Below are 18,165 nucleotides of genomic sequence, written 5' to 3'. Positions count from 1 at the left end.
AAAAAAACAATTGACTTAAACTTATTTTATTTATTTGCATTCGTGGTTATGCTCTATGGGTTTTCTTTCGTAATTATTGTCCTGCCTAGAAGAGACGGTATTAATATATTATGTATGTGACGCGCATTGTAAAGCTAACAACAGTTACTAGACGCGGCAATCGTTGTCTCCCACTTTTTCACGTCTACCGTCATATAAAGAATGTCATAGATTAAAATAATATAATTGTAAATAGACATGCTTTAACAAAAACCGACTTCAAATAGAAAAAAAAAGATATTACAAAACAAATTAATATACACTAAAAACAATAATCATCGAAATCGGTTGGCGTGATATTGAGTTATTGAGTTATTCATGTATTTGTCGCGCACGTACTTAATGCAAATTTAAGACTTATATGGTTTTCTCATGGATACCATTATCAGAACTGGACTAAATTGAAATGGGACCACACGGGAAGCTTTCTAATAAAAAAAGAATCATCAAAATCGATTGACCCAGTCAAAAGTTATGAGGTAACAAACATAAAAAAAACATGCAGTCGAATTGAGGACCTCCTTCTTTTTTGAAGTTGGTTAAATAGATGGTATCCACATATAAACAAACTAATGCAAAACAGTTCAGTGGTTATTTGTTGTCTCTTTTTTTTTTGTTCATTATACATTAATTAATTATACAGGCAATTTGAGTTCTCGTCTATTTGTTTGGGCTCTTTAACCTCTGCAGTCCTTGCACCGAATATTGAGTATTTCTTTAATAAATTAATAATAAAAATCGTTCTAATGCTTATTACGACGCCAACACTATTCAAGTTAACCGTATATAATATGTTCACAGTTACATTGCGATTTGGTTAATAGCTATAGTCTATACATGTAAATAAAATTAGAGTGTCTGTTTGTAATATTGAAATAACCGCTTTTTACCACATGCGTATGAATATATATACGATACATACACCAAAATAATTTTTTTTACAATTTTTGTCTGTCTGTCTGTTTGTTCCGGCTAATCTCTGGAACGGCTGGACCGATTTTGACGAGACTTTCACTGATAGGTAGCTGATGATATAAGGAGTAACTTAGGCTACTTTTTACTACTTTTTTAGACTAGCTTCGCCCCGCTGTGTCACTCGCGGAACGACAATAACCGCCGGTAACGTCGCGAGACTCAGCTATTAATAATAAAATTTAATGTTTCCGAAGCGATGCGTGGTTCGCTAGTTAATAAATAAAAATAAATAAACTACATTCGGTTTCAAAATTAGTATAAAGGGATACAGTCAGGAGGATCGCTCGTAATAATAAACAGTTTCTGTACAAATTATCAAACCATTTCAATACATTATAATTCACATAAAAAAAAAAACGCGGGTCAATTTAGAATTTGTAATGACAACTAGAAATGTGACTATCGCGAACCGTAGACAATTCTTTTTTTTTTTTTTTTTTCCTAATCAATTCCAGGATGGTACAGTCAAAGGTCTCTCATATGAATAAATCGTCAATGCGTTTATGTTAATTATTTATTGTCAACTGTTTGTAATTAAACGGCGTCCGCTGACATTTTGAGTTTTTATCGTCAGACTGTCATTGTAAAAGGGTTTGTGGAAAATTTATTGGATGTGACGCACGAGATTCTACATTAACCCGATTTTATAATAATTTTACTGTTTTGACTCAACTTAAGCTTATTTTCAAATATTTTGCAGAAATTCCTAGAGGGTTTTTGAAAAAAAGTACCTTATAAAAAACTTTAACCTTAAAAAAATCAATGCTAAATTCACTGCAAAATAAGCTTAAATGTTTATTTATTAATGTTATTAACTTATTAAGAAAAGTACATGCGTGCGCTAAGACACGTTCTTAAATGTAGATACCTAATAGGTACCTATAATCAAACTGCGCAAATAGTCGGTATTCCGACGCTCCGCACTTTTACGCATCAATAGAGAGTCGATCTGTCGGCGATTCGCGTTCAAAGGTTTAAAGGGGCCTTATATTTACTTCTATCAAGTCAAATATATTTGGTACTAAATTCCCCGATGGTCTCTTCAATTGTTTCGGAAATTTCGGTAGGCAGCGGCTTGGCTCTGCCCCTGGCATTGCTGAAGTCCATGGGCGACGGTAACCACTCACCATCAGGTGGGCCGTATGCTCGTCTGCCTACAAGGGCAATAAAAATAAATTAAAAAAATTGAATTATTAAAAATGTGTTTTTAGATTTTCATAACAGGCAAAAAGAATTGTAATCTTGTGAATTTAAAGATCAGTACCGTATTGTGATCCATAGGCTCAGATTTCAAATACAAAAACTTGTAGCCTAAAATTACGGGCAAACATTCCACGTTACACTAAAACACCGCTTCTCAAAGTTGATACGGTGGCGATCCACAAAATCGCCCAAAAATATTTGCGTTTTCTTCAAGTAATTTAAAAATGATTTGGCGTTTATCTAACATTAGTCATAAATATAGGCCTTATTTTTTTTAACACAAATCGACCTTCTATGTTCTTCAATATTTCCTCGTCGGAGTCGCGACACACAGTTTAAGAGCCACTGTAATAAACATATGTGTGTCAATAAATGCACTTGTATAAATAAACGGTAAAGCAAACGCTCGCAGTGTCTACATCCATACTACAATGAGATTCTTGTTGGCTTACTTATTGGTTTGGAAAGGTTTCTGTGTTTGATTGTTTTTTTGGCACAATTTAGGATTTCATCATCACTGCCTATATTAATAAGAGTTATTATCAAGTGCATCGCCGTGCTGCTTCGGAAGCGTTCGACTCAAAAGTCCAATTCCCATCTAAACTAACTTATGCCTTACTGATACTAAGTACTAAGTAATGTTATTCTACATGGATACCAAGTTTCAAGTCAGTTGAATGCATGGTTCAGTAGTTATAACGGAACATCCGTAAAAACCACTGTAGATTTATATATATATATATATTTATTTTTTTTTAAATAAATATATAAATATTTACTAACAATCACGCCACGTTAACTGGTCCCGTGATAAGTTCGTAAAGAACTTGTTTTACAGGTACCAGATAACGGAAATAAATGTAAGATTTTTATTATACACATACATATATTTAATATACATCCATAACCCTGGAAAACACATTTATATTTATCATACAAATATCTTCCCTTGGCGGGATTCGAACCCGCGACCCGCTTGTGTAGTGACTATGTCACTTACCACTACACCAAACGGCCGTTAAATTATAATAATTATATATTAGTATAAATATACTGTACATACACAAAATTATCATTTTTTACATTTTTTTGTCTGTCTGTTTGTTTGTTCGGGCTAATTTCTGGAACGGCTGGACTGATTTTGACGGGACTTTCACTGATAGGTAGCGGCGTCACCCGCGGTACGACAATAAACGCGGGTAACATCGCGGGACTCAGCTAGTAAAAAATATATATAAAAAAAACAGCGCTCGACTTGTCAGGTTTTTTTTTTCTACCTATGCTGATAGCCTTGAGAGGCTATTTCAGCGTAACCTTAACTAGTAGGTGAACTCACGGGGCTCAAACCTGACGACGTTGCTAACACGAACCTTAGCAAGAGCCGTGCTTCGCAGAATCTACCACCGGATCGGAAACGCGACCTACTAAGAGATCCGACGAGAAACTCAGTGGGCTGTGTCTGTGGGTTAATAACAGCGTCATTATTTCAAGATTACATTGAACATTGATTGAGAAACTAATGCTTCAAAGTACTGGTTTACTGGTGGTAGGACCTCTTGTGAGTCCGCACAGGTAGGTACCACCGCCCTGCCTATTTCAGCAGTGAAGCAATAATGCGTTTCGGTTTGAAGGGTGGGGCAGCCGTTGTAACTATATTTGAGACCTTAGGACTTATATCTCAAGGTGTGTGGCGCATTTACGTTGTAGATATCTATGGGCTCCGGTAACCACTTAACACCAGGTGCGCTGTGAGCTCGTCCACCCATCAAAGCGATAAAAAAAAACTAATTCGGCATGTAAGGTCAAACACCTGGAGGGCATGAACCTTTTACACGCTGTCACACACAGGTGTGTCCGCGCCGTTCCAAGTTTGTACTCTTGCTCACATCCTGGTAGATCATACAGTAAATAATGTGACTTCTAGGAAGAAGCTGTCAGTTTCATAAGCACGAACTTTTTTTTTATTGCTTATAGGGGTGGACGAGCTCACAGCCCACCTGGTGTTAAGTGGTTACTGAAGCCCATAGACATCTACAACGTAAATGCGCCACCCACCTTGAGATATCAGTTTTAAGATCTCAGTTTAGTTACAAAGGTTGCCCCACCCTTCAAACCGAAAAGCATTACTGCTTCACGGCAGAAATAGGCGGGGTGGTGGTACCTACCCGTGCGGACTCACAAGAGGTCCTACCACCATTTATCTTGTGGCATGAGTTGTCAATTGCGTTGGTGTTATGACGGTCCTAATCTTTAAACTGTGACTGGCTCGTGTCGCAAACCGACAGCACGGTAGGAACGAACCGTTTCGTAATTTAACACTTTGAGGGCGAACCTTTTTCCTCTACCTATTTGCTGGTAGCCTAAGAGGCTGTTCTAGCTAAGCCTGGACGGGTAGGTGAGCTCACGGGCTCAACCTAAGAGAATTGCTGAGAGAATTGCGCTATGACATGTCCTTCTTCAAACGAGGTTTGTGGAGAGTACTAAGCGGTAGGCAGCGGCTTGGCTCTGCTCCTGGCATTGCTGAAGTCCATGGGCGACGCTAACCACTCACCATCAGGTGGGCCGTATGCTCGTCTGCTTACAAGGGCAATAAAAAAAAATTGCTAACACTAGCCCTAGCAAGACCCACTGAGAAGATCCGGCGTGAAACTCAGCGGGATGATGTTTTGGTTAAGTTACACGTAGAACTCTGCCTATTCCCACTGTAGACTGTCACTGTTAAGTTTTTCTTTGTCATCGTCAATGAGGACTGTAATTCTTATATTTCTTATTTAATGCTGGCCGTAATTTATCATTCGAGTCCTCGCGTATGTTTCGTGTCTGTGAATAGTTAGTACGACCTGCTTTTTCCTGCGACCTGCGATTTTCCGTCTCTCTGGCGAAGCATTCACATGTTTGCACGGTAGGATGATTGTGATAAATTACAATCAACATTGGGTAACGGCAGATGCGTTTTGACGTGTATGCGCTTAACATCTGCCGGGCCGTGAGCTCGTAGGCTCTTTCATTGCCATTACGAAAATTCAAAGCTATACGAAAGTCTTCATGCTCATCCTCGCATCGTTTTCTCACTGCTGAGGGTCGTGACCATCATTCTTCGACATGATTTTACTCCTTGTAATGTCCCGCCAGCGCCTCTGATCATTGGCCGCATGAAGGGCGTCGTGGAATGGGATCTCTAGTGTGGTGCGGATTTTGTCGAACCACCATATCGGACTGCGCCCGCGTGGTCTCTTTCCCTCGATCTTCTCTGTCACGAATAGTCTCTCTAAGCTATCCGGTACTTTCCGAGCAATATGACCGAAGTACTCGAGGAAAGTCCTCATAAAAATACACAAAATATAATTGATATAAAAGTATTGTAGAAACACTCTACCAATTCTATCATTTTGTATTCGTCTAATAATAACGAAGCAATTTAGTGAATATAAATTGAAAAACACAAACTCTACATTTACACTCGACAATCTATATTGTAATGAGCGTTATGTAAATTTTGTTTTAAAGCTCTACTAATTAAAGTAAAACCCGCGAAAGGAAGTTAAAAAAACTTGAAATCGATAATAAATGTAAAAATTTCACCTTTAAAATCATCACTCTAACAAAGTAAATTACTATTAAAAAAAAAAACTTTACACTTTTCGAGGTCCGTATTTCTTAGAATTAAAAAAAAAACTAATATGCAGCAAGGTAATCATAGAATATAAAACTATAATATATAATCTTAAGTAAATAAGGATTCGTTCTTGAAAAGATTCGAAATTCCAAATCTAAAATGGTCGTTTACTACGGGTAGCAACAAAAGAATGTATAATAATATGTTTAATTTTACGTATACGTAAAAAAAAAAACAAAAACGATAGTACATAATTAATGCCAAAAGTCGCTCTGAATTTCGTCAAACGCCGCATTTTCACGAAGGCTTCTTCGCACGCACACACCGACACGACACCCGACCGCCATTGTGTTAACGACAAGCGCCATTGCGTTCCACCAGTCGCGCTCGAGACGTCAAAGCGCGTACACGTCTCCAAAAACGAATTTAATCGCAACAGTGTAAAGTTTAAAGTTGATAACTTCGTAGGATAAGCGTTGCCCAGGTAAGCCATACCACCAATATTTGCTTAGGGTTTTGTGCAGCGTTCGTATACACAATGTTTGTTGGCACTATACAAAGTAGAAGGTTTTTTTTTGTTTTACACGTGCTTCGGTTCCATCTATTTAAATGACAATCATTTATGTGATCTACAATGAGAGATTCGCACGTACAGAAAGTTGACGACGTTCGTACTTTACTATGAATGCGGTTCCGACTTACCATCGAGCGGGCCGTCGGCTACGCTGATAAGCATTTGTGGTTGAATTGTAAAATGCTAGCCTACAAATACATTGAAAAAATTCAAACGAGTTTCCATACACACACTGTAACTTGAAAGCCGATGCAAGCCTTGAGGTCGATGTCTCAAGTGGCCACTGTTAGTAATACCGGCTGCTATTTAAACTCTACCGCATTACAGCTTCGTGGCAGTAATAAGGACTATTTTCCCGACTCGTGTGTGTGTTTTGATTGTACCATTATTTTATCTGTGTTATTTCGTGTTTGAGCTGTGACGTCACTAGGTTGCATCGCTTTTTAGTTTACCGAGTGATCTAATTACCGTATGATTCATAATAAATACACAACACCTTACAAAACGTAACCCGTCGTCGCCGGAGTGGTGTTACAGAGAAACGCGTATTCATACGACTGTGTTTTTTAGATGTCTTTTTGAGGTTTTTTTTATTGCATAGATAGGCGGACGAGTTCACAGCTCACCTGGTGTTAAGCGGTTACCGGAGCCCATATACATCTACAACGTAAATGCCGACACCCACCTTGAAATATGAGTTCTAAAGTCTCAGTATAGTTACAACGGCTGCCCCACCCTTCAAACCGAAACGCACTACTGCTTCACGGCAGAAATAGGCAGGGCGGTGATACCTACCCGTGCGGACTAATAAGAGCCGCTTATCCACCACAAATACAGCAAATTTGGTATAGTTTATTTGATGACGTTATTCCCTCATTGTGCTAGTCTATCGTGAATATGACTTAAGCGTGTATTTTATTAGAAAAATCTCAAAATCTCGACTCGCTTACGGGACTAATTATTCTTACTTTTAGGCCTCAAACTCACAACTGCTTCGGTACGGGCTCACACATACACCCTACCACCATTAATAAAGAGTTAATATTATTAGAACTAGTCTATATATATCGCTGTAAAGTCACTTATGCAATTTTTGTTAACACTGAACTGAGTATTAGAAAGAAATAAATAATAGTTATTAGTGAGACGAGACATATGTTTGCATTTACTGATGAAGTTTAAAGTTGTAGTTTATATATTATCATTTTATTTCTATAGTCTAGCAGAACTATATAAGAATTATATAAAATAAGATGTTGCATTTTCCAAAGTTTCTCCTGAAAAATTATATAATTTGCATAGGTGACGTTATTGCACCGTATGTGCGATATGACGACGTTTTTAAGTTCAACCACGTTCTGTAATGCTTCGTAATAATAGTCTACTTAATGTTGAACAACTAGTCATTTAACTAAAATCCGAACAGAATCAAGACGGGTATGTTTATAGCAGGAAAAGAGCCGGAATAATTTCCGTCCGGTCATCGTTTTCGTTGAACCCATCGCTTGCGACGAAGGGCTCGACGAGTAAATTAACCCACAGACACAGCCCACTGAGTTTCTCGCCGAATTTTCTCAGTGGGTCGCGTTTCCGATCCGGTGGTAGATTCTGCGAAGCACAGCACATGCTAAGGTTAGTGTTAGCAACGTCATCAGGTTTGAGCCCCGTGAGCTCACCTACTAGTTCGGTGAATCTAGAATAACCCCTCGAGGTTACTAGAATAGGTAGAAAAAAAAAGAAATAATTTCCATCAACGTGGAGTTGATCGTAAAAAACTCATGTATTATCAACACCAAAAGTTTACAATTTCTCGATTATACCTCTTATTTGATAGAGGATACGTTATAATTTTTAGAAGTAATTGCTAGGGGGTGTATTGTTGTCCCTTAGGCTATTACCAAGCTACGTTGACGCGAAGCTATCATTGTATTAACTTGATATCCAAAGCGTTCGGTCCTTGTTCACGGCATTCAACAGAATTCGTCTCTTTCAGCAATCTATGTAGTAATTACTAAAACCTTTCCACAAACATTTTTAATTTACCACATCAATATTTAAATGAACTGATTAACAACAAAATCGTTAATAGCATAAACCTTCGCTCAGTTCAAATTTAAATTCAGAAAACAAAATTTCGCTGAATTAAACCTTAAGTCATGACAAAGCTAAAAAGTTAGGTAGGTAAAAAAATGCGTGTTAATTGTTCCTTACCGATTATTATTTATAAAGTGTACGCATGATTAAGACGGAAGAGATGTAAGTGGCTGTTCTCGAATCGGAAAGAGCCGAGAACTCGAACGCGGAAAACTCGAGAAAACTCAATTCGTGCACGCCACATCCCTAAACTTTATGAAGTACACTCGTATGTGTAATTCGGACGTGTATTGTAAGCGTCTCCATCTACTACGCTGTTATCGGTCATGTTTATCTCTAATCCTTGACTAACACCGTTGGGACCCTTTTTTATTTTACCTACCTATTCGTCTCGGACGGATAGGTAAGCTCACGGGCTCAACCTGAGAGAATTTGCTAATACTAGCCCTAGCAAGAGCAGTGCTTTACTGAATCTACTATTTTTATTTTTTTTGCTTAGATGGGTGGACGAGCTCACAGCTCACCTGGTGTTAAGTGGTTACTGGAGCCCATAAACATCCACAACGCAAATGCGCCACCCACTTTGAGATATAAGTTCTAAGGTCTTAAGTATAGTTACAACGGCTGCCCCACCCTTCAAAGCGAAACGCATTACTGCTTCACGGCGGAAATATTTACTGGTGGTAGGACCTCTTGTGAGTCCGCGCGGGTGGGTAAAACCACCCTGCCTATTTTTGCCGTGAATCTACTACCGGATCGGAATCGCGACCCACTAAGAAGATCCGGCGAGAAGCTTTGGTGTGCTAACCTTTGTATCCATTTCTGCCATATGCGCTTCCAGGAGATAGTCGATATAAATACAGGCAATGTATTATTAATCATCATTGGGCATAGTTAGACAGTAACCTTAATTATAGAAAAATCCCACACATAATCTACCGTATTCTAACATATTCTCCTGTGTTACGGTTACCGGGGTGTATAACACACGAATACATACACCAAGGACTTGAATACGAAATTTCTTTTATAAATATTGACTTTTTTTGGGTAGACGGGTGAATAAACTCATGGGCCTTCTGTTGATTAGATGCTCGTGCTCTTAAACATCACAACGTGAATGCCGTTGAGACGTGAGGTCTAAGACCTCAAACGTACAGTATACAGTCGGATATAAAAGTTCCAGTAGCTTTCGACTATATTGTAGCGACAATCATAAGGTTTCCTGCCACTCGGCTACCGAAAACCAAAAAGCCACACTTAGAGACCCAAATAATGAAAATAAGCGAATGTTTGTTTAATTAATAGTGTTTCTAGTGTAGCAACCGTGTCAAGGCTTCGTCTAAACAAATATAATTGCTCATTACCGGCTAAGCTGAGCTGAGGAAACTAGAATTGTTTATTTTATATTAGGCGAGGGAAACTTGCATTGGCGCGGAAAAAAAATTTAAGTTAAAAAAAATATGAAGAAATTGTAATTAAACTAAAAAATGAAAAATAAATAATAGTTTAAAAATACTAACAAAATACGCTTTTATAGAAATTTATATTATAGATATTTAGATAATATCCTGAAAAGCACCCCATGCTTTTTTTACAATAAAATCATTTTTTTACACACTATTTTTAATTTAAATTTATTTTCAATTTTTTAGTTGCATTTTCTATATAAGCGTATTATTTTGTTAGTTTTTTTAAACTATTATGTATTTTTCTGGTTAGATATAAGTTATTTCGCTGTGATGAAGATCTTATCACTGTGTCTCAGAATGGGCATTATGTTATTATGTATGGACTCTGCTAAAAGCTTAACACCTATCTTTTTTTTTTTTTTTTTTATTGCCCTTGTAGGCAGACGAGCATACGGCCCACCTGATGGTGAGTGGTTACCGTCGCTCATGGACTTCAGCAATGCCAGGGGCAGAGCCAAGCCGCTGCCTACCATCTGCCTATCACCTGCCTATCTTCATACGTTGTCATACCCAATCTGGACGCACAACGAAAATCAGCCGAAGTGGTAGTACCCATCCATGCGACCTTCCATTTTTTTTTTTTTTATTACTTAGATGTGTGGACGAGCTCACAGCCCACCTGGTGTTAAGTGGTTACTGGAGCCCATAGACATCTACAACGTAAATGCGCCACACACCTTGAGATATAGTTCTAAGGTCTCAGTATAGTCACAACGGCTGCCCCGCCCTTCAAACCGAAACGCATCACTGCTTCACGGCAGAAACAGGCAAGGCGGTGGTACCCACCCGTGCGGACTTACAAGAGGTCCTACCACCAGTAATTACGCAAATTATAATTTTGCGGGTTTGATTTTTATTGCACGATGCTATTCCTTCGCCGTGGAAGTCAATCGTGAACATTTGTTGAGTACGTATTTCATTAGAAAAATTGGTACCCGCCAGCGAGATTCGAACACCGGTGCATCGCTCAATACGAATGCACCGGACGTCTTATCCTTTAGGCCACGACGACTTCAATAATAATTATAAACGCTCTAGTATTGAAAAGTTTTAATTGCCGGTAATTATACTTGAAACCTTAGAACTTATATCTCAAGGTGGGTGGCGCATTTACGTTGCAAATGTCTATGTGCTCCAGTAACCATTTAACACCAGGTGGGCTGTGAGCTCGTCTACCCATCTAACCAATAAAAAAAAAAGTTATTAAGGAACTGGTTTTGGGACCAGATATCGAAGAGTATGTTATATCGAGAGGTGAAAGATTCAAGCGACATTTTGGAAAATATAAAAAAAAACTTTTTCAGTAATTTGAATGGAGTAAACTAATCGAAGTTCGATTAAAGACGTCGAATTGTTGATGCTAGTACCAAATAAAATGCAAGTTTAACACTAATCATACCAACACTTACTAGTACAGATTTCTACCATAGCGGGTAGATAATATGGTATACGACAAATATTACTCAAAAGAAACAAAAGAAAAAAATAGTATAACTGTAGATTAATTGGTAAAAAAAAGTAATAAAGTCAAATGTGCAAAAGCAATAAGATGATACGTGTCTTTTCAATGCAAAAGTTCAAAATGGGTCATTTGACCTGTTATGGTATGTTTAGTGTTAATTACAAAGATAAATGTCTCGAGTTAAGCGCAATGTCACTTAAACCAAATAGCCTTTCACCCCTAGAATATGATACGTATTATACATGTATCCTTTAGAGACATCCTTGATTTTTATTGCTTTAAGTAACGCCTTGTGGTGACCGGTAAAATAGAGGGCAAAAGGCCTAGGGGTAGAGGTCCCAAACGATGGTCGGACCAAATAGCGGAGGAACTGGGGATACCTATCAGCGACGCACTCCACCGGGCTGCAGGGCGGGATCGATGGAGACAGTTGGTTGACGAAATCGGACGGAGTCACGATCCTCAGCAGTGAGGAACCGATCGAAGAGAGAGAAAGAAAAGTAACGAAAAACCATACCGACCACTTGGTGCTATGGAATCGGTATGGGAATTACAGCTATTGCCCTCCCTTCGAGAGAATGTGATAGATTGGAACATAACGATTACTTTTTAAATGATAAGTATTTGGTAGAGTAAATAAATAACATTTATATCTATACATATAAATAAAATTAGAGTGTTTGTTTGTAGTATTGAAATAACCGCTTTTTACTACATGCATATAAATATACACCAAAATAACATTTTTTACAATTTTTGTCTGTCTGTCTGTCTGTCTGTCTGTTTGTTCCGGCTAATCTCTGGAACGGCTGGACCGATTTTGATGAGACTTTCACTGATAGGTAGCTGATGATATAAGGAGTAAATTAAGCTACTTTTTTATACTAGCTTCACCCCGCGGCGTCACTCGCGGTACGACAATAGCCACGGGTAGCATCACGGGACTCAGCTATCAATAATAAAATTTAATGTTTCCGAAGCGAAGCGAGGGCGGGTCGCTAGTTAAATAGTAAATTCAGTGCCACATTTACTTTCGGTGGCCGGACGATACCATGACTTACCAAAGGAAAAGCTCGTATCAGTCAATGCAACCGTGCCGTCTCGCAAAGATATACCACCAGTAGGTAATACAGATAACTTGAGAAAAATTCCGAATTAACATAATGACATTGAACGCGAATGAATTATCGACGTGCAAGTCATTACGTACTGACATTGGCCGGCCATTTTGAAAATTATAGCCACGACAGACACGCGAGATCCATTGTCTGTGTAGGTTGAAAAAAAAAAGAGGACATCTTTAATTGTCTGTGGAAAATCGAATATGCTGTCATCGGACAGGTGATTTATAAAATGGCTGAACGGGTTGACCGATGCGCTTTGGTTCGTTTTCAGCGGAGAAACTGCTAGTGTTCTCGAGTGTTCAGAGATAGCTATTGAGACCGTTAGTAACATGACTCGTAGAAATCTTTTTTTATTGCCCTTGTAGGCAAATGAGCATACGGCCCACCTGGTGGTGAGTGGTTACCGTCGCCCATGGACTTCAGCAGTGCCAGGGGTGGAGCCAAGCCGCTGCCTACCATTAACTAATCTAGAGAGTAAAGGTCAACATTTTGATTTTATTACCCACTGAAATGTAGGACTGTTTGGCGGAATAGACCATGCAGGTACCACCCCCGCTTAAGTAATTAAAGATAATACATATCAGCTTCAAGTTGGAATCACAAATTATTATTAACAACATAAAGATATCTATCTATCTGTCTATGTATATTTACATAGACAAACATAAAGCAGTTCAATACCAGTATCGACTGTGTCTCTTAATAGCTGTTGAGAATGTAATTTATAATTTTGGGATGTAATTTTGCCATTTTTTTTTTATTATTTGTTATACCTTTACCTCTGTACAAAAGAGAAAATGTAACACGTGGAATAAATCCAAATCTTCAGGTTTGTTGAAGTCATCGTGGCCTAAAGGATAAGGCGGCCGGTCCATTCATATCGAGTAATGCGTCCAGGTGTCGATGTTCGAATCCCGCAGGCGCGTAACAGTTTTTTAAATGAAATACAGATGACTTCACAAATGACTTCCACAGTGAAGGAATAGTATTGTGTAATAAGAATCCAAAAAAAATCTGATTTGCGTAATCACCGTACCACCGCCCTTCCTATTTCTGCCGTGAAACAGTAATGCGTTTCGATTTGAAGGGTTTGTAGCTATAGTACTGTAACAACTGAAACTTAGAACTCATCTCTCAAGATGACCGGTGGTATTGTCGTAGTTGATGACTTTGGGCTCCGATGACCACTCCACACCTGGTGGACCGTGAGCTCGTCCTCCCATATCAATAATAAACAAAAAAAAAAGTTTCATTAATTATGACCTAATTTCGCTCACAGCGAACGCCAGTTAGTAACACTGTTATTACACGCACTGAAGTTACCGATCTGGTTTTATTAATTAACATTAATACAAATATTACTGTAACAATGACAATTTGGAACGCAACTGAATCAACATGGCTTCTATATGAACATGTTTTTCAAACTAATGTTGAATTTCATTTAATACCTGCAATTAATTTCGAATATTTCAGTGATGATTGTTTTTTTTTTTGCTTAGATGGGTGGACGAGCTCACAGCCCACCTGGTGATAAGTGGTTACCGGAGCCCGTAGACATCTACAACGTAAATGCGTCACCCACCTTGAGATATGAGTTCTAAGGTCTCAAGTATAGTTACAACGGCTGTCCCACCCTTCAAACCGAAACACATTACTACTTCACGGCAGAAATAGGTAGGGTAGTGGTACCTACTCGTGCGGACTCACAAGAGATCCTACCACCAATAAATAGTTTGTTGGAAGAGCTTCGTTGACCGGCATTTCTAGTTTTTTTCAGTCACTAGGTCAGACCACTGGCTTGGACTTCCTCCTTTGGGCCTTTTGCGTTACCGGTAACGATGAGCCTTCCCACGCTATCAGGATATTAGCGTGCTCCGTGCTAGTTATCATTGTAAAAAACTACTTCTATTTTGTACTATCGACGGCACTGCGTTCGCCAATAGGTGCTTAACAAAAAAAATCGATCGACAAACAGATAAGGGAATGGTACTGTTTGGTTTTCGCCTATTTTTCTATGAATTGAGAACCTAAAAACAAAACTCTGTCCGTCTTGTCATTGGAGTTCGGTGGTAATTGTTACTGAAAACCGTATAGTAAAATTGCACAAGAACAAATACGTAGGACTATTAAATTTTTAGTCGATCACGCTTCGCGTACGTCGGGCGTAATTAGGAAAAAAGCAAATAGAGCGTACAGTTAAACTTTTACACCGAAGATAAAGGAAAACGTGACAGTTGGTGTGGCGGGAAACTTTAGTACAGGGCCGAACTCAGGGAAGCTAGTTTTTTTTTCTTTACCTTAGCTTATGGTCTAGAGGACCACATTAGCGATACGACGTGGCCGACCTGACGATGTTGCTAACACGAACCCTAGCAAGAGCCGTGTTTCGCAGAATCTATCGATATTATTTGAGACTTTCAAGCTGTTACGAATTAATCGTATTGTATGAGGGAAGCCAGATGAAGCGAGACTAGCCTAGAGAGGCTATTTCAGATTCGCCCTTACGTGTAGGTGAGCTCTCGGGGCTCAAACCGGAGTGTTGCTAACACAGGCCCTAGTAAGAGCAGTGCTTCTTTTTTTTTCTGCCTATGCTGATAGCCTTGAGAGGCCATTTCAGCTTCGCCCTAACGTGTAGGTGAGCTCTCGGGGCTCAAACTGGAGTGTTGCTAACACTGGCCCTAACAAGAGCAGTGCTTCGCAGAATCTACCACCGGATCGGAAACGCGAACCACAGAAGATCCGGCGAGAAACTCAGTGGGCTGTGTATGTGGGTTAATTTACTCGCCGAGCCTTTTGTCACTAACGACGGGTTCGATGAGAACGATGACCGGTGCTTGGGGTACCTAAAAGTACCGTTAGTGGATCGGGAGGATCCGAGATTACGTGTTTAGGGCGACGTCGACTATGTAGTTTCCGGCGGTCACGATGAGAGGTTTCTCGTGTCGTGCCGCTTTATCGAAATGGCGCATTAGTGCTGACTGTAAATACTTACTAATGAACTCTAGGTCCAGGTCGTCATGCAAGGCGATGTTCCTGACGAACCACGGGGTCCGATGGCTATCCTGCAAAAACGGGATTGAATAATTTGAAGTGGTTTTAAGTTAGTGCGGGCTGCGTGAATAGCAATAGCATTACGTATCCCTTTACCATTTCAATGTATTGAAGGTTAGGAAAATGCGTGTTTTTAAAACTTTCTTAAGCTCTCCCGTAGACCCTTGGACGTTGAGGTTGAAGTGACATTAAATTATAACAACGATGCCCCCACCCTTCAAACAAAAATGCATGACTACTATATGGTAGAAATGCGGCGAGCTCACACAATGCCATACCGTTACGTGAGGTTAATAGTAATTCAGAAATACTTCATTTAGTAGAAACTTTTATGGATTTACAGCAAAAGAATAGTTATATAATTGGAGTTATTCCTCATTTTGTTATTAAGTCGATAGACGTTATTATACGGTCTTCTTCTATTCACCTTATCCCACTAGGTGGGGTGTAGGCACTGCGAATTTTTCTCTTCCATTCTCTTCTATCAGTCGTCGTCTCAACACTCACTCCTCTCTCTCTCTCTCTCATATCGTCATTCACACACTCCATCCATGTTTTATTCGGCCGACATCTTCCCCCTCTACCTATTATTTTACGGTATTATATGGTAGTCATTAAAAAGTTTTTCTACTTTTTTTTGACTACTACGTTTGACTGACTCGGTGGTGCATTAGTTAAAGCCACTCACTGTTGTGCCAAGGGTCCTGGGTTCGATTCCCACATTGGACAAACAGGTATTTTTTCTCTTTGTGTGCTTAATTTCTATATATACATATTATTTAAAGGTACATAACTTTTTATATCAGTCGCCGATTTCCGTAACACAGCTCCTAATTTGGGGTCGGAGAACCCTGCGCGTCTTGTTCCCGGTATTCCTTTTAAATTTTTTTCATTAAATACTGTTTTCGTGATTCAATTCAGATTTTAATTCAGGGCAAATTAAATTTAGTACATTTCATTAGCGTTAATCGATTAAAACCTGTAATATAAAATAGGATCCCGACAATTTATTCAAAATGATTAAATTAATTTATTTTTAAAATTATTAAGCAAGCTACTTAGTTGTTTTTTCTAGTGTTAACTAATGACCACCCGCTGTTTCACTAAATGCGTATCTGACTCGGACCGTTATATTCTTATCGGGCACGCTCCTTTATCTAGAAACATCGCCGGGGCGTGTACACACGATAATATATTCTGATAATTTCCACTGCTTGCACTGGTAACGAGCGTTTGTTGTGAAACTTTACGCCTTTTTTAATGACACTCATCATGTGAAGACGAAGTTCTGCCCGAAGCCGAAAATCATCCACTAGCTAAATATAGAAGGAAAGCAAAATTTATTCGCTAAAGGATACAAGACGTCCTAGTCACTTGTCTGGAAGTGGAAATTTAATTCAATGCAAATAGTCACTACTCGGCTTACACGATCCTATAATGTGCCCAGCCCACTGAGTTTCTCGCCGCATCTTTTTAGTGGGTCGAGATTCTGATCCGGTGGTAGATTCTGCACTGCTCTTGCTAGTTCTAGTGTTAGCAAATTCTCTCAGGTTGAGCCCGTGAGCTCGTCTACCCGTAACTGGAATAGTCTCTTAGGCTACCAACGAAGAGGCAGGGGAAAAAAAGCGTGAATAAGATGATTTTCATCGTCTCGAAATGTATTCGCGTCTAATTCAGTGAACCTTTACCCGTTTACCTGATCTGCCCATCAACTCTGATGTTAGTTTCACAATATATAAACAAACTGTTATAAAAATAAAAGAGCCCCTACTTTAAATCATGATTAATATAATCTTAGATCGTTAAAGAGATTACTTAGAAAATGGCAACAGATACACTATCGGCTAATGGAATTTCGGTTTACTTTATCATAAGTTTAAATTTCGGTTTACTTTATCATAAGTTTAATTTTAATCTGATAAACTGTGTACTACCGAGAATGGGATGGGTGACCTGGAACACAAATCTATACAAAACACATACCCAGCCAGGTCAAGAGTCATTCGGGTGATCGTGCTCATCACAAAACATCACCACTCCTCGCATGACGCTGCTCTTCTTGGTCAGTTGGTAACGGGACCGTCTAGAGCTGCCTCTATTTGGTCCTTCCATCGTAATGATCCTCGCAGTCGCGCGGCCTAAATACAAATTTCGATTTTGCCAAGTACCAAACTTTCCGAGTTGGAATCTTCGTGTTGACGGACATATAAGTTAATAGTCCGCCTGCTATTCAGTGTTTAATGAACCCGATAGGTATCGTAACTTCAATGATGCCACTCACCTTAAGACGTGACATACATATGAGTTTATATTAAATCGGCAGTTATCGCACTCTTTAATACTCAGGGTAGAACTAGACAACATTGAGCCTTATTGGAGGTCGGTTTGTAGTCTTGCGAAATGTCATCTGTTCTGTTCAGTTCAGTTTTGAGAAATAGCAGCCCCCGATGGTAGGTCGCGCTCCCTAACCACCGACGCTGTCTCTGATCCAACGGAGACATGCTCTGGACGGTGTTCCACAACTGATCAGGTTGACGATAACATTCTTATGT

At 39.2% G+C, this 18,165-nt stretch overlaps 1 protein-coding gene across 3 annotated transcripts in view; it reads left to right on the top strand.

Annotated features, from left to right (window-relative positions):
- The window catches only part of LOC114249825 (uncharacterized), a 70,989-nt gene that overhangs the window by 16,877 nt on the left and 35,947 nt on the right, over nt 1-18,165 (top strand). Inside the window, exon 1 of one of the 3 annotated variants that reach the window (XM_089738164.1) lies at nt 6,212-6,317. The exons of the other annotated variants lie outside the window; for them this stretch is intronic. The gene's annotated coding sequence lies outside the window, so the exon portion shown is untranslated. Of the gene's footprint in view, nt 1-6,211; nt 6,318-18,165 lie in introns of those variants that run through there. 3 annotated transcript variants of the gene reach the window in all.

Source organism: Bombyx mandarina, chromosome 24, assembly GCF_030267445.1.
Source record: "Bombyx mandarina strain Sakado chromosome 24, ASM3026744v2".
Classification (NCBI taxonomy): domain Eukaryota; kingdom Metazoa; phylum Arthropoda; class Insecta; order Lepidoptera; family Bombycidae; genus Bombyx; species Bombyx mandarina.
Note: the sequence above shows the minus strand (reverse complement) of the source record. Positions and strands in the feature narration are given on the sequence as shown.